The following is a 27,606-nucleotide window of genomic DNA, read 5'->3' as shown; positions in this document are numbered from 1 at the left end:
GGCCAGCAGTTCAGGCTACTGGATGTGAATAGCAGTGTGCACGAAAGTGTTGTGCTGTCTCTCCCCTGTGTGGACTCTGCAAGTGCAACTAACAAGTTTCTAGTTTCCGTCAACATCCTTTTCAAACAGGACTACACTAATGCACATCAGGAACCTTTTAGTTCCCACAGCATCCACACGGGGGAAATAGAGCATAGCACTTTGGGGTGTGAAGAGCAGTGCCCACCATAGTATAAACTGAGGGGCAAAGGAAACGTGTCCTTACTGTGGAATAAAGCATTTACACTCAACAGTTTTTAAACCAGAGTTTACGAGTCCAAAGAACTTAATGCCAGTCTTTAATTCCACTGTTGTCCATGCTGAAGTCAGAGGGCCTGCCCTCAGTTCAAGTGAAGGAAGAAGGGAATGAAGCAACTTGTTTAAACCACCATAGTGGCGCACAGTAGGAAAATTATGTCTGAAGTTATCTTGGGCCATTAGCAATGTCACACGTCGGGAATATATATATATATATATATTTCAGATTCCAACAATGCAGCATTTCATAGTATAATACAAAGGATATTTCACTACTGCTACAATTCGATATTGAAACTAGTGATGGGCAACCTTCAAAAGAACTGGAGTTCTGGCTGAGATAATATAGATCATGCCCATTATCACCTTCCATTCAAAGATTGCGGAGCCCTTTTAGCCATTAAAGGGTTGTTCATAGTATCAGCTACTGAATTGGATACTGTGCTAATTGATCACGTCTGCTCTAGTATCTAGCTACTCCAAAAACATTAGCCTTGAAGAGGAGTATACAACTTTTGTACTTCAGATCTAATACAATTAATCATCTTGTTTTATGATCCTAAATCCCATGTCAGAGAGGAAGCAATGTCCAGAAGAAGTAAAACCTGATAGACGTCCAGGCAAGACTTTAACTAGAAGTTGTTAGACATTCCCCTGGAAACCAGCAAGTTCATGGAGTATGTAATGGTATTTTAATTAAATGAAGTTGGTGCCATTTAAAAAAAGTCAGCAAAGAACTATAACAAATTTACTATTAAGGGTTTGAAAGCTATATCCTAACAGTGGATACCTTAATGCCATTAGGTAGCACTACTTGGTAATTAGCAGACATTTAACTTGCTACCTACAGCTGGTGAAAAAATGGGGGGAGAAATCAAATTGTTTCCAATTTCTCCCCAAATTGAAAGTTTATGAATCAAAATAGCTGTTCTGAGATTTCAACTGCTTCTAAACCAGAAGCTAGCTCTTTTCCAGTAGCTGGATCCAAACTGGAATGAAATTTATAGAGGGTGGTTTGGATTCTGAAATCCAATCCTTCACCTGGAATTGAAGGGGTTTCGAATAAAAATTCCAGTTTCGGTCCATCTACCATTCAAAACTGGATAAGTGAACACACCATTGCAAAAAGAAACATTTTCCTAAAGTGAGCTTTAGCACATCCTGCAGAAGTAGTGGGAGATGTATTTTGAGCAGCAATGAATTTGATAGAAGTCTCTATCAGGAAAAAAAAGCAACCTGTCACTTCCCAGATTAGAAAGTTTACTCTCCACCTATATGGGACGGAGCAAAATAAAATCACAACCTGGTGTCTGTTAGTGTCAACATTTAATTCCATAAATGCAGGATGGACAAGAACAGTTTAGAAATCATGGGCCAAATTATCTGCTGCTTAATCCCACTGATTTCAATTGAATTATGCCAGAAGAGAATTTGACCCCATACATTTCCTGGAAAGGGACATGGAGCAATGTGCATAGGGGGGTTCATCTACCACATTTAAACTGATTAATAACAAAACCTTAATTAGATACCATGCAGCTGCAAATATTAGTAATCAAATTCTTACCAGACAAGAATATACAGATGGAGATGCTGTTTGTGATTAGGGGTTTATGGAGACAAATATGCTGGCCAGGTCAAGGATGAACACACCTTAATGTATATCTTTCAGAACAAGGTAGGATTTATTAAGAGTCCTGTCACTCCCTGCCCTTCATCCAAATACCACCACCTCATCTCTTATTTCTATCAAGCGAAGCAGAAAAGTTAAATGAGTAGCCTACGTCACACAGGAAGTCAGACTAGATGATCACCAGGGTCCTAGCTTTGGAATCTTTCAATCTAGCCCCAGGTTACCGAGGGAGAATGTGTCAGAGCCAGCGTTGGCGCTCAGGAGTTCCTGGCTGTCAATGCTTTCAATAAACCATTCTCTCTGAAGAGGAGGAAGTCACATGTGTCAATGGAGAGATGGCATCAGGACCTGGTGTGATAAGCCCTGTCTCTCATCCAGATCTCGTTTCAGATCAGATGATTTTAGTCCATATGTCCAGCAGGTTGATACAATAGCAACAATCCACAGCTTGCCTATCTAACTTACTGACCTGCTGATGTCTATGGTCTATGAAAAAATGTAAAGAACTTGTTATATGGCAGGAATGTTTTCCATCTATTTCTCTCATCCATCTCCTTTCCCAGCAAAATAATCCCTGGTGTACATGGGAGCCCATTTGGAAAATAGGCCTCGTAGATTGCCTTATTACCAGTAACTGCTTCCCAAAAGCCACCAGCTACATTATTTTGAAGTGTCCCCTGAAACCGTTTCTGAACAGAAAGGAATTACAACACGTTTCCTAGAGTCATATTGGAAAATGACACCCTCTCTAGCAGTCTGGCAATTTCATGGCAAATACTAGGATGTGTCCTAGTATTATTGTAAATACTACTTTTCCTAAGACAAGCATCATTGCTGTTGATTTCCTGCATTTCTAGCTGTCTTATTGTTTTCTTTCTTTAAATGTCTTATTTCAGGGGAATGAGATACTTGGCAAATGCGTGTGGAAAATATTGAAACAACTTAAAACACAGGATGAAAATGTACTCCATAACGTACTGTGTTAGCTGATTATATTGTACAGTACCAGTATGTTTAAAGTGTCAAAGAAAGATGACTTCAGAAATGATATGCTGTAAAATTGCTGTAATATTTCATAGCCTTATTACGAAGTGACACTTTAAACATGCCAAAAAAGCCTACTCATAAACACTTGTACAATGTCATATTTTAACAAAGATCCATTACTAGGGTTTCTATAAAATACTTGAATGTGATTATGGTTAGAGAAATGATGGATGGAAAGGCAGAGAACAAGTGATATGTTACACCGCCTTCAACTTTATGGTGGCCATGCTGGCTCCCAGCAAGTTCAACTTGGCCAAGAATTTTAAAACACAACTGCCTCAGTTTGAGAGTATCTGATGTAAGACATCTTAAAGGGTCCTGAGCAGCCTGCACTCTGAAAAATAAGACCCCTTCAAGGATGTCTCAAATTGAGCATCCAAATATTGAGGTACCCAAAATTACTAACAGAAAGTAGAGCTATGAAAAATTTCTCATGCATGTTATTTTTTGGCTTAAAAAAAAATAAAATTAAAAAAAAAATGCAGTTTTGGTTTAAACAATTTAAATTTGGGTCTATTTTTTCCAAAATTTTGGTTACCAAAAAATAGATTTTTTTGAAAGGTCAGCGTGATTTTGTTATTCAGTTTCTGAAATGAAACTTTTTGACTGTGTGTTTCAGAGACATTTAGATTAGGAATTTTATTTATTTATTTTTTAAAAAAAGGTTAAAACCCCTCAAAATGAAATGAAACATTACATTTTGAGTCTAAATGTTTGACTTTTGTTTCACCAGAAAAATCTTTAAAAAAAAAAAAAAATCCTTTTGAGGGCAAGCCAAATCAATTTTTGTTTATTTTTTGTTGGTTCAGCCACTGAATTGAAAGATTGGTTATTTGGTTGGTTGCATTCGAAGTCTTTGCCAGGATCACTATACAATTGTCACACATTTCTTATGAAAGGAAGAATCAGTGTAATTAACAATTTGACTAATGTCCTAGATTTCGATACAGGAGAACCTTTCATCCCAGTTCATCTCAAAGCATTTCACAACACACATGGGTTTACCTCACCCACCACTGAAATGCACCCAACTTTGGGGTGAAATATGGCAACTCTTTATGCGCACACAACAGTACCCAGAATTTGGAAAAAACTAGAGAATCCTATTTCCAGTTTGAGGAATAGTTTGCAAAATATTTTTGTAAGGTTAGCCCATCATTGTTACTTTCCTGCTAACATTCATTTGAATGTTTACATCTGTTAATTTAGGCTTTACTTCCTCCCCTCTTGTATTAGATTCCTCTGAATATCTGAGTGATCAAGTTTTCTGAAATGGATAATGGGGGGGAGGGAGGAAATCAAAAGCTGCATGTACTAGTATTTAGGAAAACAAACATATTCCGGTTTTGTTTGTTTGACAATTTGCATTGATAAGTGCATGAATGCCAGGCCAATCAGGGGCAAACAATGTCACGTGACTTATCTGACCAATCACAGTTAAGGAAACCAAGTCAGATTTGAAACGAGAGTTCTGTAGCACTTTAAAGACTAACACATTTAATTTCAGCAGGCATAAGCTTTTGTGAGCCTCAGCTCACTTCTTCAGGTGCAGTTGGTACACTCTCGTTTTTGCTGTATACAGACTAACACAGCTACCCCTCTGGAAGTCAGATTTGGAATCTCAGGGGCTTGTAGAGACCTGTTTATAACCAATCAACAGAAAAATAAAGGAATTAAAACAACATTTCTGAATGAATAAGGATAAATCATATACTGCCCAAGGTTACACAGGACATCTGTGGCAGAGGTGTGAATTACTCCTAAAATCTTTGACATCCTAGCCTATGCCTTGACCACAAAGACCATCCTTGCTTTGATAACTTTGCTCACCATCCTCTTAATGAAACCTAGTGAAGCACTGGAATGGGTTATCTAGGGAGGTGGTGGAATCTCCATCCCAAGAGGTTTTTAAGATGCAGCTTGACAAAGCCCTGGCTAGGATGATTTAGTTGGGGTTGGTCCTGCTTTGAGTAGGGGGTGGACTAGATGACTTCTATGATTCTAAGTTATGTTATTCTCAGCTCTTGTTCAGTCTATTACAGTTGGGTCCACCTGGAGCAGAGCTGGTTAGAAAAATGGCAATAAAACATGATTTCATAGGAAATTGACAATTGTCCAAATCGAAATATTTCATGGAGAGGGTTTGATTTCAGTGAAGGGATGCAGGAACCCTTCCTACCAGGCAGATTTCTGTCAGAATTTGCCTGGCTTTCTGCCAGCTTACCTACTGACTCTGGGGCAGCCTGCAGGTGGACTGCCTTCAAATTGCAGACCTCAGGGCTGCCAGAGTCCCTGAGCCTAGGGCAGGCAGCTCACCAGGTGGACTGCTCTGGATCCAGGCCTCTATTCCAGGTCACAACATTATGAAATTTGGGGGGGTTCGTTCTCAATTGAACATAAGGTGCCAAGGCATTGAAGAAGCACCCTCCATTGACATCAGTGATTATGAACTTGAAGTGGTGAACAAAGTCACATACCTGGGGTCCGCTATCACAGACAACCTTTCACTTGAATCGGAAATCAAACACAAGCATCGGAAAAGCTGCCACAAGAATATCTGAGCAAGGTGGTCTGGCAAAACAAACTGACAGAACACACCAAGAACTGTGGGTATCAGTACACTGTTGTACAGGAGTGAGATATGGACCTTATATGCCCATCAGGAAAGAAGGCTTCACAGCTTTCAGATACTTTGTCTTCAAATGTTTGGAATCTCCTGGTGGGACAGAGTCACTAACGCTGAGGTGCTCAAGTGGACCAAACATACCCAGCATGCAAACACTCCTTAAAACAGAGACACCTCCACTGGCTTGGGCAGGTGTGCCAAATGAATGACGGGTGCATCCCAAAGGACATCCTCTACGGTGAGCTGACATCTGGAAAAAGACCTAAACAATGCCCAGAATTGCCTTTCAGGGATGTGTGCAAGCAACCTCAAAGAAATGGACATGAATATGGATAAGTGGGAAGATCGCACTCAGGACTGCAGCCTTTGGAAACAATAGCTCAGTAAAAAAGTCTCCAAAGCCATGAGAGGAAGCAGTCCAGCTTAGCAAAGGAAAAAGGAATTCACAGAAGGCAGAGCCCAAACGGTCAAAACACCACCTTTAAATGTGACAAATGTCACAGAGATGGTCTTTCTTGAGTGGGTCTCTTCAGGCCCCGCCACGGCTTCCATACAACCAACTGAACATTCCCCCCCCCCCAATAAACAAAAAACACACACCCCCTACTCTCAAGGGCATATACCCATGGTCTTCCGAGCCCAAAGGATGCATACTTCAGTTCTGAATACAAAAGGCAATCAAATTTTGAAACATTGAAACCTTCTGCAAAACAGAATTACCTTTCACCATTAAGTTCTCATGTGGATCTTTGCTTCCCATTGTCTTCACAAATAGGCTTTGTGTCCTTTTTAAAATGTTGACTTGCTGCCATATGCAACAGCAACTCTGTGCTATAGATTAAACTGCTCTGCTTCCCCATCCATTCGGTTCCCACCCCTACCTTCGACACATTCATCAGGTCTTGCATGGGCTTCTGTAGTCCAAGAGCCAAATGGAGTTATTGAATCTGACACTTACAGGGTCACTCACTTCACTGGCTGAAATCTCTCTTGTAAATTCCTCCCAAATGGGGTATAAATTATCTGTTTCTCTTCAACCCCGCCACATGAGGATTCTCCAGTATTACTCTGAATATTCATGTTAAAAGAATGCAATGATTTTTCTTCATAAACAAGCTTTATTTTCATTGCTTGTATTAGATTAATATAAAATTAATACACCTTAAAACTGGAAAATATCTGTGAATCCAGACTGTAATATGCTGTGCACACAGATCAGTCTTTCGGCTATTGTAATTAAATTTGAGATCAGACTGAACTGTAGCTATTGTTTTAAAGTAGAACGATCCTAGTTTATCCTTCAGTTACATCATGGTCAGATACAGTAGAGAACGATATCGATTTAATGAGGTCTTGTCTTACATTTATATAGCACCTTTATCCCAAATGATTACAAAGCACTCTGAAGACTTATGGGTAAATTAGAATGCTGATTCACTGCTAAAGTCACTCAGAATATGGACTTCCCCCGCCCCTCTTGGGAAATTTCACTTCAGAGGCAGTTGTTTCTTCGATGGGGAAAAAAAAAAATCTAAATTAAAAAAAATGTGTTTAGCTGAAAACTGACAGAAAATTAGGTTTCGATTTAAAAAAAACAAACCACACACAAGACCGACCACTTTTGACCATCCCTATTCATGGCTGCACTATTGCCATTGTAGAGCAGTATAATTCCATGGAAATTCAGGCCTGCTGAATGTTATCCACTAATTAAATACAGACAGATGACTCTTTTGTGAGCTGTAGACTATTTAACAGTGTACACTCACACAGGAAGTTTGTGGCAAATCCAGGAATGGAACCCAGGTGTCCTGTATCTCAGATATTATCTATAAAACCACCTTGTCTTTCTGTACAGGGTTAGTTGACCTACTACATACAGTATTTAAAACATGCAAACAACCTCCCTAAGTATTCATTTTCCTCCTGTTCTAACAGCCAATCAGTGATTCATCTAGTCACCTTTCTAATAGGGTAATTTTATTCACACGCTGGTATAGGCCTTCATAACTTTAAGTTATGTGCCCCATGAGACCAAAGGGGGGGACCTAATTAAGAGAGGATTAGCATTCCACTCACCTGTTTTCTCCCTCTAATTTTTTTCGCTTATTTATCCAGCGGTGATTAAAGCGGCAGCTACATTCATTAGTGAAGTGTATAAAATGGTAATATCAATATTACCTGCGGGAGGAACGACAGTTCTGCAAATCTATAAGATGCCAAACAAAGCCTTCCTAGCATCGTGTCCCCAGGCATGGCATGAACATTTTCTCTGTGCATCACAGCCTGGTTCGTGATCAATTTAAGAGTTATAGCAAAGAGAGCGCATGTTGACTAGAGCAAGGCTGTGCTTGTTGTTGTCAGGTATGACTGCTTTCAACCTAGGGACACTGGGGGCTGGATTAAATCCTTTTAAACAGATGATTACACCCCACCCTGCATGTTAACCTTGGCAATCTTGCGTTGTGAGGAATGATTGGCAAGCATTCAAGGAGTCAGAGGACAGGGTCTGCTAAATATTTCAAGGGAGCCTGTGCTGTTTCTTATCTACGTTTCCATTATTATTTTTACTGAGATAGCACAGAGGCCTCAATCAGATTGAGGCTCGATTGTGCTAGGTGCCGTACAACCCTATAGTAAATAAGAGTCCCTTCCATGAAGAATTTATAAGGTAAGAGAAAAGACATCGTGCAACACCAACAGGTTCCAGTCATTGGATGGCAAGATCAAATGACGGATTTTTGAAGCTTATGCCGTAGAGGCTCAAAGACTAAGCTGGAAGCCCCCTAGCCCTTAGCTAAGGCTGTAGCAATCTCTAGCTAGGCTAGGTGCCACTAGAAGTGGCCAGAGTGCCACACCAAGCAGGCATGGGTTACAACAGCAGGTGGATGAAAAAAAAGCAAGCAAGTTGCAGAGGGCAAGAGAGAGATGGGGGAGGGAGGAGGTGGTAAGAAATTGAATAGGGTGTTTTGGCATAGACTGGCTGTGGCCAAATTTGTAGGCAGTCAGCAGCAATCACAACTCCCCACCAACCTAGTCATTGAGCTGATGGGCAGGATCTCTTGGGAGGCGAATATGGAGGGAGGGGGGGGGGAGAAGAGTCCAAGAGAGTTGGCTGTATTTTAAAGAAACCTTATTGAGGGCACAGGAACAAACCATGCTGATGTGCAGAAAGAATAGCAAATATGGCAAGCAACCAACTTGGCTTAACAAAGAAGTCTTCAGGGAGCTTAAACACAAAAAGGAAGCTTACAAGAAGTGGAAGCATGGACAGATGGTGCAGTATTTTATACTCCTTTCTAGTCAACATGCAGGAGTGAAATCAGGAAGGCCAAATCACAATTGGAGTTGCAGCTAGCAAGGGACGTGAAGAGTAACAAGAAGGGTTTCTACAGGTATGTTAACAACAAGAAGGTGGTCAGGGAAGGCATGGGGAATGTGGGAGGCAACTAGTGATAGATGTGGAGGAAGCTGAGGTACTCAATGCTTTTTTTAAGCTCGGTCTTCACAGACAGACAATGTCAGCTCCCAGACTACTGCACTGGACACACAGCATAGGGAGGTGGTGAGCAGCCCTCAGTGGTGAAAGAACAGGTTCAGGACTATTTAGAAAGGCTGGACATACAGAAGTCCCCGGGGCTGGATACAATACATCCAAGGGGGATGAGGGAGTTGGCTGATGTGATTGCAGAGCCATTGGGCATTATCTCTGAAAACTTGTGGTGACTGGGGGAAGGTCCCAAATGAATGGAAAAAGGCAACTATAGTGTCCATCTTCAAATAAGGGAAGGAGGGGGAGGATCTGAGGAACTATAGATCTGTCAGCCTCACCTCAGTCCCTGGAAAAATCATGGAGCAGGTCCTCAAAGAATCCATTTTGAAGCTCTTGGAGAAGATGAAGGTGATCAGGAACAGTCCACATGGATTCATCAAAAGTAAGTCATGCCTGACTAACCTGATTGCCTTCTATGAAGAGGTGACTGACTGTGGATGTGGGAAAAGTGGTCGACGTGATATAACTTGACTTTAGCAAAGCTTTTGGTACAGTCTCCCACAGTGTTCTTATCAGCAAGTTAAAGAAGTAAGGGTTGGATGAATGGATTATAAGAGGATAGGAAGCTGGCTAGATTGGGCTCAATGGGTAGTCAAAGGCTCGTTATCTAGTTGGTAGCTGGTAACAAGTACAGATCCCCAGGGGTCAGTGCTGGAGCTGGTTTTGTTCAACATCTTCATTAATGATCTGGAGGATGGGGTGGATTGCACCCTCAGCAGGTTTGCAGTGGACACTTAGATGGGGGGAGCAGTAGATTCACTCTGTATCCTATCCCTACCCTCCAGTGTCTTAGACAAATTAGAAGACTGGGCCAAAAAATCTGATGAGGTTTAACACGGACATGAGCAGAGTCCTGCACTTAGGATGCAAGAATCCCATGCACTGCTTCAGACTGTGGTACGACTGACTAGACAGCAGTTCTGCAGAAGAGGACCTGGGGGTTACAGTGGACAAGCTGGATATGAGTCAGTGTGCCCGTATTTCCAGGAAGCCTAACAGCATATTGGGCTGCATTTGTAGGAGCATTGACAGAAGTGATTATTCCCCCTCTATTCAGCACTGGTGAGGCCTCATTTGGAGTACTGTGTCCAGTTTGGGCCCCCGCACTACAGGAAGGATGTGGAAAAATTGGAAAGTCCAGTGGAGGGCAACAAAAAAAAAATATTAGGGGGCTGGAGCATGTGACATATGAGGAGAGGCTGAGGGAACTAGGCATGTTTAGTTTGCAGAAGAGATGAATGAGGGGGGATTTGATAGCAGCATTTAACTACCTGAAGGGGGGTTCCAGGGAGGATGGAGCTAGGCTGTTCTCAGTGGTGTCAGATGACAGAACTAGGAACAATGGTCTCAAGTTGCAGTGGGGGAGGTCTAGGTTGGATATTGGGGGGAAAAAACTGTCACTAGGAGGGTGATGAAGCATTGGAATGGGTTACCTAGGGAGGTGGTGGAATCTCCATCCTTAAAAACCTCTAAGGTGCGACTTGACCAAGCCCTGGCTGGGATGATTTAGTTGGAGTTGGTCCTGCACTGAGCAGGGGGTTGGACTAGATGACCTCCTGAGGTGCCTTCCAACGCTGATCTTCTATGATTATCAGAAGGCAATTGGCTCAAAAATTGAATTTTCCTCTTTGTTTTGTGTTTCTTTACTTGGTGCATTAGATGACACTTTGTGCCTAGTCACTTTCCCTGTTTTCCTGCTCGAGATGGTCAAGAATTTTCAACATTAGCACAAAAAAATCTGGTCAATAAAAATCACAACAAATTTTCAGCACTAATTCCTGTCTTACACACTCACTTGATGACATTGCTTTTATCCGCTGCTCTAGGGGTGATGGTGCTCACACACATCCTGTTCCCCACCTTCCCCACCATGAGTGTGGTTCAGGCCTTCTGATCCCATATAATCACCAGGAGCTAGCCAACATACAGCAGCAGTACACACAGAAGAATTGTTTCCATTAAGCACTTAGGCTTCATGACAAGAACTGCACAAGATCTGTGAATAAAACCAGTATCATTCCACTTGGTGTGGAGTCATCAGCACTTTGTTGTGAAAAGAACATCTGAAGAGATGCACTTCCTGCACTGTGTGCAAGTGCTCACTCATTACAGTATAAATTGAGCTACAGTGTAGCCGTAGTTTTAAGGAATGCAAATAAGGAATGCTAGCGCTGAATTTGGACATGGGAGAGCTGGGTTCAATTCCCAGATCTGCTATAGACTTCCTGTGTGATCAGGGGTAAGAGTTTATGTCCATGTGGCTTGCTTTCCCATCTGTAAAATGGGGATAATAATTAGAGCTGGTCAAAGCTTTTCAGCACTGGAACAAGTTATCTAGGGAGGTTGTGGAAGCTCCACCATTGGAGGTTTTTAAAAATAGGTTAGATAAACACCGGTCAGGGATGGTCTAGAAAATATTTGGTCCTGCCTCAGTGCAGGGGACTTGACTCGATGACCCATCAAGGTCCCTTCTTGTCCTACACTTCTAGGATTCTAAGTGGGAAGGTCTTAGTTTTCTTGTCAGGGTCATTTTAATGCCTATATATCTTAGTCAAGGCCCAATCACTATAATATCCAAATGTTAAATGAGAAAAGAAAATACAAAACCAGCTAGAAAGCTTCCCATGCACCAAAATCCTTTCCATAGGAGGTCAGTCCCGTTATTTGATGTACTAGTGGAAGGTGCTCAGATAACTACGGTGATGTGGGCAGTATAAGATCCCATAGAGAATAGAATAGAACTCCGTGCTCTCAGCCAGTGTGGGTACTGCTGGAGTAATTCACAGTGACCCTGGGATAACTAGTTTTCCAGTTCTGCCTTTCACTATATTGATAGTAAAGGAAATTCCACAGTTGTTTTTATCGTGATTAATGTGCTAAGATGGAATCTTGGGGATAGCATTTACACTATAGGAAAGGCTATTTCAGGGAAGCAGAGCTCTCTGAAAATTGAATATGATCTGCAGAATAAAAGGGAGGTTGCATAAAGAGCTATTTACCTGGTAGTAGGTAGCACACCAGAGCTTCTGGGTAATGGCCATTATGGCACTTCTCCAGCTGAAATAACAAGACACAAATTGCAGCTGACATCTCGTCTGATTCAAATCTCTTCGAAGTCAATGGGAAAATAATCCCATTGAGTTCATGGGAGTTGTATCCGAGAAAGTAGGGGGCAAAGAAAATGCTATTCAACAAATGAATTTCATTAGGCTGAGGCTGGCTGGTTCATGGGATCTGCTGAGATCATAACCTTATGAGTAGTCTGGCTTCAGGAAAGCAGAAATTTCAACAAAGCAGCAAATGAAGCAACCTGATAGAAAAAAAATGGCAACCCAAGCCAGGTGCTTGAAATTCTATGGCCTGTGTTATACAGCAAGTCAGATTAGATGATCATATTGATCCCTTATGGCTTTCAAACCTATGACTCTGTGAATCCTCCTGACATTTATGAGTGACAAGTGTGATGGAGTTTTTCCAGAGAATTTTGTTTAATTAGGTAACAGGAGACCTTAATTTGCTTGCCCCATTCAAAGAAAGTTGTAGCTGCAAATTTCGCTACAGGTGATTCTATAAAGATATAGACTCACTATTCTAAGATAGATGAAAGAGGCCAGTGTAAATGGGTTCTCTCTTTGGAATGGGTTTTTTTCAGAAATAGATCATCATGCAACTGATCAGAGTGTCTCCACTGCATGTTACCATGAGCCATCTTGTGTCATGAGCAGGGATTGGCAAAGCATCAAGGGTCAGGTTCTGATAAATATTTAGAGACCCCCCCATGCTCTTGTAATCTACATTTCTGTTGTTGTTACTTAGGTGGCCTCAGCCTGTCATTTTTCCATTTTCATTCTATTTTTCCCTCTGTTTGCACATGTGCACAGAATTCAAATCTCTTCCTGAATTCCGCTGACAAGGTGCCCAGAAACCTCATGTTCGTTCCAACAACAGCTTCAAGTAACTACCCATCCTTTGCAAGCTTCAATTTTGCTCTCATGGCACAAAACCACTTCATTTTGGGCCTGGCCACCTGCCATGTGCTCAAAGCTAAAACAAGCAATTAAACGGAGTATGCTTCATTAGGAGAGAAAGAAGATTGCGTTCAAACATGACAACATCCTCTCTACAGCTAGGCAAAATAGGAGTTTTTTGGGAGTTCCAAAAAACACTGAAAAAATTTTTGATGCCGGTTGAACCAAACAATAGTTGGAAAAAAATTTCAGCAAATTGAAAAAAATCCTTTGTGCCAAGCAAATGATCTGAAATGTATTTTTTGCTGGTGGTGGCAGCATTGGGACCTGCCCCCTTTATGACTTTTAGCCCAGAGGTTAGGTGTTTCAGATGGCTTCGGGATGGAGTGGGGCAGGGGAGGTGTTGTGACAACTGGGCCTACAAGTTTACCCCAATTGTGAGCTCAGCTGTAAGATGTGAAAGTTCATACGATGTTGCAATATCCTATAACAAATGTTGATGGGAAAAGGTACAGAGGGGAGAGAGAATAACTAAATTAGTCTTAACCAAGTGGCCAAGTTGATATGATTCAAGGACTGTGCTGAAATTATGCTGGTTTAAAAACAGGAGATGGAGCCAGACGTTAATGAGCCAAAATTGGTATGTTGGATATTAGGCCTAATTGGTGGACAAAATAATGGGGAAGTAAGCTATTCCACCGATCATGCCTTTTTGGGTCCTGAAAAGAAAGATTTTTGGGGGGAAATATGAAAGAGCAACAACAAAACCCACCCACAACTCTACACCCAAAAGAAAAGATGAAAGCTACCACAGCTGCCACCCCAACTGCTTCTTGGGACCCTGGGCCTGCATCATCCTGATATTGAGAAATGTTCTAACCGGATCAGGCAAGAGTACCCAGATGACATCAGCAGCTCAGGCTGAATCCCACCCCATGGGAAGAAAGGACTTTAAACAGCAGCAGCTACAGCTTTGATACCATCTAAGACTATCAAACAAGGGGATTTTTCCTTCTAAAACTCTTGCCAGCTAAAGGGAAGGGGAACAAGGGATGTTCAAATAAAAGCCTTATTTAAATACTTCACATTTCAAATGCTTTACCTGTTTGCCCTTTTCTGTATCTTTAATAAAAAGCTAAAAGGATGTTTCATGGTATGTTTGCCATGGTACTAAGCAGGCTGAGGTCTCTGTTTAAACTGTTTTAAACAAAGTCTGGGGTTTAGTAAAGTTGGACTGGGTTATGTTAAATGTTTGTACCATTTATTCTAGCTACATTAATACAACGGAGGCAGTGCACCCTAGTGGACACCATGCACTGGAGTAAGACTCAGGAGAACTAGATTCTGTCTGGTGAGTCATCTGCAGCAAGTCACTTTCACCTCCCTCTAAGCCTCAGTTTCCCCCTAAGCCTCAGTTTCCCCATCTGTTAAAGGTGGATACGAGACTGACCTTCTGTAAAGTGCTTTGAAATCTACCAATGAAGAGTGCCATATAAGAGCTAGATGTTATTATAAGAAAAACATTAAATACCCTGACACTTATGAGCGCTGCCAATACTAGGCCAAATGGCATCGAAAAGTCATTTATTTTGTACTCCTAGTTCTCTTCCAGAATTACTGCTTTCCTGTTATCTCCATCCATCTGATACTTCTGTGACCCTGACAAGCCTCAACACTATAATAATGCTTTACCTACGCTGGTATTGTATGGATGAAAAAATGCTGTCTGTAGAAAGTGTTATCGCCATTTATTACTATTAGCCTCTGACTTTATCATCCTAGCTGTTTGCTAGACACAGCTTTTATGAATACCCATCATAAACACCCAGCTATAAATACAAACAGGAAGAGAAGAGTGGTTGGGAGCAGAACACAGCTGGGTGTTAGGTAGGATGGTGTTTATTTGAACCTCTGACCTGAGATTCAAAATATTTTTTCCCCCTGAATCAATTTGCTCTTCCCTACTCATACAGTTTAGACGTGTGGGGGTGTTTCCAACACAATACACATTCTGTGTCTGTGTACTCAGAAACATTTACCGTCTTTGGTCCTATTGGTCTAGGGGGCTTGTTATTTTTTACTGTGCAGTAATCCACACAATTGGAATATCACTTGAAGCATGTAATATAGTTTTGTATTCTTCCCCATTTGTTTCAAGAATGGAAATTTACCATTGACTTCAATGGGAGTGGTATTGAGATTTGTGATTGTGAATAATGATAGAAACTATTGCTTCCAAAGGCTTTCAGTGTCATAGGGGAAGTACACTTTGCCGGAACGAAAGGGTTCCTGCCACTGCTCTTCAAGGATGATTTTGTTAGAGAAGTTGTCTGGGAAGTTATTTAAATGACAAAGTTTACAAGTCTGGCTTTAATCACTATGGGAACAGTGTGGTTTGTGACAAAGAATAATGTGTTAAACATGGAGAGCACACTTATTTTTAGCAGTGAACAATATTTTTAGAGGTTGCTATGGAGGCAGCTTTGAATGTAAGCAGAATACAGGGTTTCTAAGGAAAGAAAAATGGTTGCAGAGAATTGTATGCCGAGTCTGAGTGCCCTAAAATGACAGGAATCATAGAGGAAGACATACAAACTACAGAAGTTCGCTGATTCCACGCTTAAATTCCAGCAAACTGAAAGCACTTTGGATATGGATTTTGAGATCTCCATAGGTTGGGCATACCTGGGGAACTATCATAACATTGTCCCCTGTGCAGTAGAAAGGAAAGTGATTCAATAGAATTCCTCCTGTAGGGCAAGAAATCTCCTGCGAAAACAGGAGAAATGTTTAAGCTCTTGGACTGCATTCTCACACACATTCCTTCTCTGAGAATGTGGCATACATTGTGATTGGGCCCTATCCTGAGAGGTACTGAGTGTGCGCTGAATACTTGCAACTCCCACTGAACACAAGATTCATCACTGGATGATTAGAAGATAAGTATGCCTTTGTTCTGTCCTCCAGACATCCGTGGTGAGGAGCAAAATCAGCCCCCGGGTAGGATACTGGGATGTAGCAACTCCATTGCATGCTTCCTCATTTTCTCTGCTACAACAGAAGCCTCTTTGATCCTAATCCTAGAGTTGCAGAGGGAAATGACTAGGATAGGGCCAGAGGAATCACCCCTCTCTACAGCATTGTCCTTCTGCAAACTCATGGGAATTTAGTCATGGGACTGAAGGTTAAGTTTGTTGAAAAAGGTTTATACAGGCACACTTTCACTCAGTGACAGTGCAGGCACCTGAAAGGAACCGTTGTTCCAGAGAGAGAGAGAGAGAGAGAGAGAGAAGCCCGTTGAGTATCAGTGTGATGGGAAGTCACTAGTCTTGTATATTCCCCCTCCCCTCCCCCCCACTCTCTGTGAGTGGCCTACGATTTGCAGAATTTCCCCAATACTGAGACATCGGTACAATTAGAAATTCTTTCCCCTCCCCCACTGATGGAATCATGAGATGAATCATGGAAAATTCTCCCCATTCTTATGTGGATTTTTCCCAGGCAAGGAATATTTTGTCCCTGAAAGCAAAAGATCTAAAAACAGTGCCTGATCTTCTGCTGACTTGCATCTTTGGTAGTCACATACATGAGCCCACTGAATGCAAAAAATGCTACAGTTCTGATTTGCGCTGGTATAAATGAATCCACAGGGGGCAAACTAGTGAAGAATCAGGCCTTGAGTCTTCAGATCCATCAGACAAATTCATGAATATGGACTCTTATTTTTAAATGATGCCTATATAAATTCCATGAAGCATGTAGTGGAGATCTGAAATGTCTGATAGAAGTAGGACACTGCATGCTGAGTAGCAGCTAATTTAAGGCTTGAAGAGAAAGTGTAGGGAGTTTGTCACATTGTGCACAGCAAACAGAGTTGTCAATAACCAGCTGCCATCTCCGACTTCCAAGAATCCAATGTAATTGTAATTGTTTCTAGGCAGAGCCTGTGCTCCTCAAGGAAAGCAGTATATTACTGCATACTTTTCTAGATCTGTCCATCTCCTTTCATGGACAGTCCAGTAGTGGCAGTGTGTTAAAATTGAAAGGACAGTCTCTCTATGAAATCCAATGTGAGTAATTTAAAGAGCTTGCTTGGATGGCAAAGTCACTGGTGGCATCGGGTGATAAGACATTGGCAACTGGCACATTAATCAGCTCCATCTCTCTTGGTTTTCAAAACACCTTGCTGAGCATTGCCATTGCTTAGTGTACGGGGAGCAAGGTGTGGCAGGAACAGCTGTGGCTCAAGACTGAATGGGAACTGCACCCAATCCTACCAAAAGGACCCCACCCCCACCCCCAAACACACCAAATCAAAAGCTTCCCTTGCAAAAGAATTCATGGTACTTGTGACCAGCTCCCTGCTCCTGCCAATGACACCACCTGCTCCCTACTGCCTTCAGGGAATGCCACACACCTGACTTTGTGGTACTATGGGGCTTTCTCTCAGCCTCATGCCCAGATCTGTGGATTCCAGAGTCCTGCCTTAATCCACAGGAGGAAGGGGCAGCATTACTAAGTGGCAAGCAGACAGGTGCCACGTTACACCCATCAGCACAGGTGAACATGAGAGCGCGAGCTGTGAGTCAATGCACTGCAATCAGTCCTGGCATTGCCAGCTCCACGTCAGTTTTGATAGCTGTTGGTGGATGGATTTTATTTTCCTGAGTTTTAGACATTTAAGGGTCAAAGAGTTAGTGATGCTATTATTTCACCTGGGGCCCAAAAAGATTCACACTGGAGCCTTTCCAAAATGCCCCAGTATCATGTCCATTCCACACTCACATTTGAGATGCATCTGTTAGCCTGGGTTTGAGGGAGGTATTACTCCCGAACTCGATCAAGCTCACTGCAACATAATGTGTGCATTTAGCCACCAAGAATTAATAAGAGACCACCACATAGTTAAGGGTTAATTTGAACAAGCAGGGCTTCTGGTGGCATGGTCGATGGAGACTTCAGTTTCTGCTAATCAGAATGGGAGAAGGGGAAAGAAAAGTCAACAATTTAAGACTCAAAGAAAATAAGTGGATGGGAGTTTGAATATGGGTGCCTTTGATATAGAAGCTTATTAGGACTAAAATTGTTAGGAATGTTTTCTTGATAAATAGTTTATTGAAGTTGCTAGTGACCTCTGTTGGGTCATCATTTTTCCTGTGTGTTTTTTTATAGTTATAAAATGCTAGACTATAGAGTAGTTTGGAGCAGTTCTCACAAGTGATCGCAAGAGAGACTTTTTTCTGGCATCTTTACTCCCTAGACAGGGAAGCAACTGGCCATTGCTGTTCTGCCGCAAATTCAAAACCGTCCCAGATTCTAGGTAATTATTTGGGATAATCTATTGCTTATGTCTGTGTGTGCTTAAATCTAATAAATAGTAGCTTTTGATAAGAGCACTTGCTTGTATTAATCTTCAGTCAAAAGCACTGTTCCCATTGATTTATTCCTGAAACCACCTGGAGTAAAATAGTCAAGTTACCACTGCTTTAGGTTCTGAAAACCCTAGGTAACACATCCAGAAACCATTCATGGATTTCCAAGGTTCACATCACAGGAGTATTACCCAAGGTTCGGCCACCCAGTAACTTTTAGTCTCTGAACTGGTATCAGGAAATAAACCAAAGGAAATACAGTAGCTCTGCCTGCTATATGGCTGGCACAGACAGGTCAAAAACCAAGTGCTCTTAAAGCTTTACTTTATTGGTCTCCAGCAATTCCCACTGGAATTACCTTTACCTCAAGTCTCCACTTATTAGTCTTAAGTACATACAAATTCAGTTCGTGGTTAGAGAATCCCAAAACTTGATCCCACAAGTCTAAGGCAGTCTTTGGGTGAATCAGTCAGATTTCCAGATGGCCAGTCCTTCTGTCTCTGTCTGGAGATCTTTTCAATGTGTCCATGAAGTGATCTGCCTGACTTAGACTCGCTACCTCCCTCTTATACACCAAAAGCTACAGAGACATGTCAATCAAGAAAAGTGTTACATAGCTGACCAAACAAACGAATCACTGGGCAGACGCAGACGTTACAGAGACATGTTACTTAAAACAAACAAAACAAAAAAAACCTATGTATTGTTAACCAGGCAGTCCATCCCAATAATTGGTAGTGGCTTGGGCACCTGGCTGGTTTCTAAAATGCCTTGTATGGCAGCATTGACTCCCTGACTTGTCTGTTTGAAAGGGGAAGTCTGGGTCTACACTTCAAATGCCTTCTGTTTGTCTCAGCAAGTGAGATGCGCACAGATTAACTTGTCAGAAGTACTAGGATAATGGGGATCACTGCTACTCAATGAGGCTGCACATCCTATTATTTTTGTTACCATGTCTGACCCATATCCCATCTTGGCCCATTTGTTTGTCTCTTTCATCTGTTATGTCTTGCTTTTTAGATCCTAAGCTCTTTGGGGCCAGGAAGGCCATTTATTAAATGTCTGTGCAGCACGTATCATAATTGAGCACTATCTGGCTGTGACCTTTATAGACTACCATAATATAAACATGTTAATAACAAGAATACATCCAGTCTAGTCTCTTAAACTCTTAAGCAGTCTAGTCAAAAAGACGACAGATTTTGGACTAATTCCTCAGTTAATGCAAAGCAGAGTAGCTCGATTCAGCGCATTACAGCTATTCACAGATTACAGAACTATGCAACATAAATTGGACCCGATTCTGCCACCCATAATAATATGGAATCTGGTTCTGCTCTCCGTTGCTCCAGGGCAAATCAGAAGTAACTGCTGACATCAGTGGAGTTGCCCACTGTGAACCTAGTGTAAGCTTCAGGAGAATCAGTTTTATAACTTAGTACTAAACCAAATAAATCCTGTCTAAAGGCAATTTAAAAACCATTATTTAGTGAGTTGTGCCAACACACACAAAATCTGCTCTTCATTGTTTTTGCTATGCACAACCTGTTGGTTGTGATAATAGAGAAAATCATAGAGCTGGTCAAAAAATGGGCCCAGATTTTCCTGGGTGTCAGTCTCCCATAATCACACAGTTCCCAGTACCTAACTTCCCAGATATAGACTGAAGGACAAGTGCTGGTAGTAATAATAGGGCACAGATTTTTCCTGGATGTGATAGCTGACAGATTCTTTCACCAAATAGTTACTGAACCAACAAAAGGGGATGCCATTTTAGATTTGGTATTGGTGAGTAGTGAGGACCTCATAGAAGAGCTTATTGTAGGGGACAACCTTGCTTTGAGCGATCACAAGCTAATTTAATTCAAAGTAAACGGAAGGAAAAAACAAAAATAGATCTGTGACTTCAAAAAGGCTATCTTCAAAAAAATGGAAGGAATTAGTGGGGGAAGTGGACTGGACTGAAGAACTCCTGGATCTAAAGGTGGAGGAGGCTTGGAATTACTTCAAAGTCAAAAGTTGCAGGAACTATCTGAAACCTGCATCCCAAGGAAGGGGAAAAAATTCATAGGCAAGAGTTGTAGATCAAGCTGGATGAGGAAGCATCTCAGACAGGTGATTAAGAGAAAGAAGAAAGCCTACAAGGAGTGGAAAATGGGAGGAGTCAGCAAGGAAAGCTACCTCTTGGAGTAGAGGCCAAACCAAGTAGAGTTGGACCTTGCAAAGTGAATTAAAATCAAATAGTAAAAGGTTCTATAGCCATATAAACTGGAAAAAACAAAGAAAAGTAGTGAGACCACTAAGCACTGAGAATGGGATGGAGGTTAAGGATAATTTAGGCGTGGCCCAATATCTAAACAAATACTTTGCCTCAGTTTTTAAATGAGGCTAGTGAAGAGCTTGGGGATAGTGGCAGGGTGGCTAATGGGAATGAAGATATGGAGGTAGAAATTACCACATCTGAGGTAGAAGCCAAACACCAACAGTTTAATGGGACTAAATCCGGAGGCCTGGATAATCGCCATCCAAGAATATTGAAGAAACTAGCACATGCAATTGCAAGTTAATTAGCAAGGATTTTTAATGAATCTGTAAACTCAGGGGTTGTCCCGTATGACTGGAGAATTGCTAATGTAGTTCCTATTTTAAGAAAGGGTGAAAAATGTGATCCAGATAATTACAGGCCTATTAGTTTGACCTCAGTAGTATGCAAGGTCTTAGAAAAATTTTTGAAAGAGAAAGTAGTTAAGGACATCAAGGTTAATGATAATCGGGATAAAATACAACATGGCTTTGGCACGATTTACCTTTTGTAGACCAAACTGATCTCCTTCTTTGAGATAACAGATTTCTTAGACAAGTGGAATGCAGTGGATCTAATTTACCCAGATTTCAGTAAGGCATTTGATATGTTCCAAATGCGGAATTAGTTAAATTGGAAAAGATGGGGATTAATATGAAAACTGAAAGGTGGATAAAGAACTGGTTAAAGGGGAGACTACAATGGGTAATACTGAAAGGTGACCTGTGAGGCTGGAAGAGGTTACTAGTGGAGTTCCTCAGAAATTAGTCTTGGGACCAATGTTATTTAATCTTTTTATTACTGACCTTGGCACAAAAAGTGGGAGTGTGCTAATAAAGTTTGCAGATGACAAATTTGAGAGATATTGCAAATATAGAGAAGGACCGGGACATCATACAAGAAGATCTGGATGAACTTGTAAACTAGAGTAGAAATAAGATGAAATTTAATAGTGGAAAGTGCAAGGTCATTCATTTAGAGACTAATTATAACAAAAAATTGTTATAAACTAGGGACGCACCAGTTGGAAGTGACAGAGGAAGAGAAGGACCTGGGCATATTGGCTGATCACAAAGCTCATGCAGTTCTAGGATGCATCAGGCAAGGTATTTGCACTAGAGATAGGGATATGTTAGTATTCCAGATGAAGTTTCACTGGCGCCTTGTATAATGATACTGTGTGCAGTTCTGGTCCCCCATGTTTAAGAAAGATGAATTCAAACTGGAACAAGTGCAGAGAAGGGTTACTAGGATGATCTGAGGAATGGAAAACATGCCTTATGAAAGGAGACTCAAAGAGCTTGGCCTGTTTAGCCTAACCAAAAGACGTCTGAGGGGAGATATGATTGCTCTCTATAAATACAATGGGATAAATACCAGGGAGGAAGAGGAATTAAGTCCAGCACCAATGTGGACACAAGAACTAACGGATATAACTTCCTGATGGCCAGTTTCAGACTTGAAATTAGACAAAGGTTTCTAACCATCAGAGGCGGAGTGAAGTTCTGGAACAGCCTTCCAAGGAAGCAGTGGGGGCAAAAAACCTAGTTGGCTTCAAGACTGAGCTTGACAAGTTTACGGAAGGGATGATATGACGGGACAGCCTAATTTGACAATTAACTGATCTTTGACTACTAGTGGTAAATATGTCAAATGGTCTGTGATGGGATGTTAGATGAGGTGGGTTCTCAGTTAGTACAGAGAATTTTTTCCAGGGTCTGGCTGGTGGGTGTTACCCACATGCTCAGGGGTTAGCTTATCACCATGTTTGGGGTTGGGGAGGAATTTTCCTCCAGGGTAGATTGGCAGAGGCCCTGGAGTTTTACACCTTCCTCTGCAACATGGGTCATGGGTCACTTGCTGGTGGATTCTCTGTATCTTAAAGTCTTTAAGGTATTATTTGAGGACTTCCATAACTCAGGCATAGGTTAGGGGTCTATTACAGGACTGTGTGGGTGAGTTTCTGTGTCCTGCGTTGTGCAGAAGGTCAGACTAGATGATTGTAATGATCCCTTCTGACCTTAAAAATTCCATCAAAATGATCTTGGGTATATTTCTGTGGGAAACAAAGCCTAAAATATTTCTAATAAAAACAATTTTTGTTTCAGTTAAAAAAACTGAGTAAGTTTAGACAGAAATAAACATTTTCAATGACAATTTTGATTTTTGGTCAAAAGTTTCTGTTCTCTCTATTCTTAACCCTATCCCACCCACCCGCCACCTCCCGGGGGGAAAAAAGTGTTGGTTTTGGTTGAAAAGAGATTTTTAATTGGGGGAAAAAGGATTTAAACTAAAAAAAAAAAAAAAAAAAAAAATTGTATATGGTTCTAGGAGAGTGGTTTGGTAACAGAAAGCTAGGAAATCTAATATGAGTCTGTTCCTCCACACTAATGAATAACTTGTTTGCCCTCTAGTCATCCTCAGAAACATTAGCCAGGGGTCAGAGAGCACCATTATAAATTCACAACTATTATAGCTGGTAGAGATTTTTTAATATCTCTTAGTCAGTATGTACTTCTTCCTTACAGTATATTTTATAACGGTACGTCCACTAATGTCTCCAGCAATGCACCTTCCATCACTTGCTCTGGGCAACTGTTGCCAAAAAATCTCATCTCGCCGTTGGGAAGTTTGTTCTGATCACCAGACTGAATTTTCCATTTATTAATTCTAAGGATGATTTAATATTTACATTGCCAGTCAAGTTGGGACACCATTGTGCTAGATGCTGTACAAAGTGATAGCACCTGTTTCAAAGAGCTTTCAATTACATTCCAATTTTGTCACGTTATTCCTAGTTTTATCCTCATGTACTGCCCTGTATAGTTAATCTGCCTCCTGGTTGTTAATGCTCTTGAAATACTGGTTATCATGCCTGCTGATGTATGATCTAAGTAAGTAATTATATGCTCCCCATCACTGTAGCATAGCAGCACCTACCAAGTGTTAAAATGCAAGTAACAAAACAAATCTCTCTCTCTCGAACAGTGAATATAATATTTATTTACACCTAACCTTAAGCACCACTTTGCCAAGTTAAATCTCTTTCTGTCTTTCCCCATGAGCCAGCCTAACTGGTTAACAGAAAGCTACTGATAAATTGGAAGGAATTCAGAAAAGAGGTGGGAAAATGAATAGAAATTTGAAGGGAGTGAATTATGAGGAAAGATTGAGTTAATTATTTATAGATTAGCTAAGCAATGGCTGCAGGGAGACATGATCATAGTCTATACACACTGGAAGGTTTTAGAACTGTCCTGGACAAAATACATGTATAAGAATGTTAAATATATAATATTGTCAGGAACACGGTCTGGAAATATCCTAAATAGGTCTTTTCCATCTCCAATTTCTATGTTTCAGTGTTGCCCTGCTCTGAACTCCCTCTAATTTATCAGTGTTTCTTGGCTTTCTTTCAGTAAGTATTTAGAAGCAGGTCCCTAAAGACATTCCCTTATGCAGTAGTGCTAGGTTGATTTTCCGATGGTGAATGAGCTCAGAGCTTTGGAAAGCGACATAGAACCAGAAAGCGACAGCAATCTTACAAGAGAAACAGCAAGAAGCTATGAAGGAGTTAGTGTTGCCTTGTGAACAGCACACTCAGGAGACTGTGATTCAGTTCCAAGATCTACTACTAGCCTGTTAGCTGAACTTGGGCAAGTCACTTTCCCCTTTCCATTCCTCCGTTTCCCTGTCTGTAGAACAGGGATAATGATACGGACCTCCTTTGAGAGCGTTGGTTGAAAAATTAAAAATAGGTATTACCATACTAGGAAGTCCCTAATTCAACCAGTATATCTGCTATTAAAAGTCGATATACCGTTTCCTCGTTTCAACCCTGTCTTCCTACTCAAGGTGGGCATGGGCAAACGCTACACAAACCCATGATACCAAGTACTGAACTATTGCTTGCTCCAGTCCGCTCCCCTGACAGCAATCTCCCACTGCAGATCCCATGCACTAGAATTAAAAACCAGGGGGATTGCCATTGGTCAGACTGCTTCAGACTACATTAGTGCACCTCTAATTACATGGCTAAATAGCATCAGACCAACACCCATCTGGTGGCAATGCCCTTGAGAACGAGGAGAGTGCTGGGAAGCCAAGCCTTGAAATGTCATCCTGTCAGAGGTCCGTTTGCAGCAAAAACACCTAGCAGTCGAGATGGTCAGCTGTATCCCAGGAGGGTAGAACACAAAGTGAGAAAATGGCACGGTGGCTTTAAGATGCCTTTCTGCTCCTCTATATTGGGCTGGATCAAGGAAAGGCTGATGCCCTGGCGTAACTTGCCGTGGCACAGGAGTAGAGGAATCGGCCACATTGCTTCAGAACAGTGCATGGTTCAGTATCCTGTCTCCAGACCCAGCACAAGGTGTGGAGACAAGGTACTGAACAGGATACCCCCCCCGCCCCCCCAGTTGGTTGGTATAGGACAACCCCTTCTCAGGGAGAGTTCCTTCCTCCCTTCTGTTATTTAGAGCTTGGCTTATGCCCCGAACCATGTGGGTTTGCATCTTTTCCAAAACGCCTGATTTTGTTTCTTTAATATCTGAATAGTCTTGTTAGCCCTGGGTAGCCAGGCGACTGCCTCCTGAGCACGCCTCATGGTGAGAGGTCATGTCTTCAGTCCCCTGCTAACAAATTCTCCCCAACAGGCTCCACACACAAATACAACACAGGGCTTTTCTTGTGGGGCCACGACTTCTTGCAAGGGTCAAGTCTAGTCACACAGATAAAGCGCCAAAATAAAGTGCAAAGTCTCAAAACACAAACCTTCAGTTTTCCTCTCTTCTCAGGTAGCCCCCCAAGCTTCTCCTCCCTCAGGGGTCTGGAGGGAAACCCCACCTCTCAGACCTTTCTTTTGAAGCCACTTCCAGCAATCTCCAAGTCACCCTACTCCCAGGCCTTCTTGCCTGGGGCCTTTCCTGCTTTGGCAGACCAGTCCCAGGCCTTACCTTACTACAGTCACGGGTTTCTGGTTCTGGCTTTCAATGCCCCAGGTGTCATGTTCTTCTCTGCTGGAGTCTGCCTCACTGATTGCAATTGCCTGACCAGGTGTTGCCCTATATCCCTTCTGCAGCCTGCTGTAATCCTTTATAGGGAATTTCCTGACTCAGATGGGGCTTATCCTGTAATCAAGTTGTCTTAGCTACCTGGCTATCCAGCCCCAGGGCAAGCCACCCTGTTACACCATATCAATGTTCAATCCTTTCTGGATTCTTGCTAAACTCTTGGCCTCAAGGTTAGCATATGGCAGTGAATTCCAAAGGCTAATTTTGCATTGCATGAAGAAGTATTGCCTTTTACCCATTTTAAATTTGCCACTTTTCAGCCTGACAGTGCTTTAAATTGTGCCTTTTGCCACTGGCCTGAGGGTCTGATATGGTGGCTGGGGATCAAATGGGCGTATGAGGTTCTGGCCACTCCCTCTTTCCCTGGCCATCTCCCTTATACTAGGGGACACTATTTCAGCTGGAAATGATTGGAAGTGATCCTCCCAAGGCTGGATTCACTGGCATTAGAGCCACTGTGTACAGGTGGATGGGTGCGAAGAGGGCCAAATGCAGGGGGGAAATCTGGGGCCCTGATTCCAAAAAGCTAAAAAAAAAAAAAAAATCTCATGTGTTTTTCTAAGCATGATTTGGGGAAGGGGAGGAAGAACCAAGGTATTTTCCACTGTGGCATTCGAAAGCAGGTATTATCTTTCTGTGCTAGGTTCTTTCGAAACTCTGTTAATGGAAGATACAGTGCTGTCAAACTAAAAATCACTGGATTCCCTGCTGGGGAACAGAAATTAGAAAGATGTTTTGCAGAGCTTTTTGCAGTTCCTGCGGTGTGCAGACACTTTTCACACTCCTTTGCTGATGAAGATCTGTATGCAACACACTCAAAGGCGGAACAACAAAGCTGCCTCTAGGCACTTCGCTCCTTTGGAGGGGCTCCCTGAGAGACTGTTTAATATTCACAGGGGTTAGGATTGCCTGCTACCTATTCTGTGATGCTGTTGCTTCTATCAAAGTGACAGTGCCATCTCCAGAGTTATTCTCCATTGGCTTCCCCTTCTCACATAGATCCATGGCAGAGATGTCACCGTGAGCATGCGAGGTGTCACTCAGTATCCTGCCTGAGGAAGTCTCTCGGACGTCCCTTGCTATACACCAGCACTTCCTTCCATTGCACAGCCTGTCCTTAGAACTACCACATTACAGCCAGCGAAGTTTATTTGTAATTAACTGTTCCAAGAGTCTTTTGCAGCTAGCCAGATGAGGTTGTTTGCTTGATTTCTTCTCCACTGGGGGACCAAGGACTTAGACATCTCTCCAGCTCCCTTCCTAACTCCTATTTGCCCATCATCATGGCCTCTGAGCCCCCATGGAATAGGAATGAGTAGTCCGGGAGACGTATAATGGCAGATGCTGCCTTTCACTAGATGTGTGAAGAAAATCAGCAGTTTGATTTATGGCAAACTTCTCTTTTTCTCCTCCCGCTAGCTCATCTATGTTTGTCCCTCCTTAGTTTGGTTTAAAACTAAGGGCTTGTCTTCACTTACCTCCGAGATTCTGCGGCAGTCAGCCGGAGTTACGCAAGCTACGCAAAAAACGTGCTTTAACTCCTGTCGACTTCTCTGCTTCTCTTCTGCGCGCCGTCTTCACTGCACTCCGCCGATGCAGCACTACACCACTTGAGAAGGTGGTCTTAATGTGTTGATTTCTGGATCGACTGAGCGGGTCTTCACTGACCACTCAGTCGATCCAGAGAAATCGATCTGATGGTGGTGAATTTGCCGCCGTCGGTGAAGATGTAGCCA

General features: G+C 42.0%; 1 long non-coding RNA gene across 1 annotated transcript; it reads right to left on the bottom strand.

The window, feature by feature from the left end:
* Positions 1-6,711: 6,711 nt before the first annotated feature.
* Positions 6,712-26,086, bottom strand: LOC137141553 (uncharacterized). The gene is made up of 3 exons (XR_010916665.1): positions 25,754-26,086; positions 12,156-12,213; positions 6,712-7,111 (listed from the first exon to the last, which is right to left on the bottom strand). It is a non-coding gene; the product is annotated as an uncharacterized lncRNA (long non-coding RNA).
* Positions 26,087-27,606: the final 1,520 nt, after the last annotated feature.

Source organism: Emydura macquarii, unplaced genomic scaffold (assembly GCF_026122565.2).
Source record: "Emydura macquarii macquarii isolate MOO-44397 ecotype Brisbane River unplaced genomic scaffold, CSIRO-AGI_Emac_v2 contig_3080, whole genome shotgun sequence".
Taxonomy (NCBI): domain Eukaryota; kingdom Metazoa; phylum Chordata; order Testudines; family Chelidae; genus Emydura; species Emydura macquarii.
Note: the sequence above shows the minus strand (reverse complement) of the source record. Positions and strands in the feature narration are given on the sequence as shown.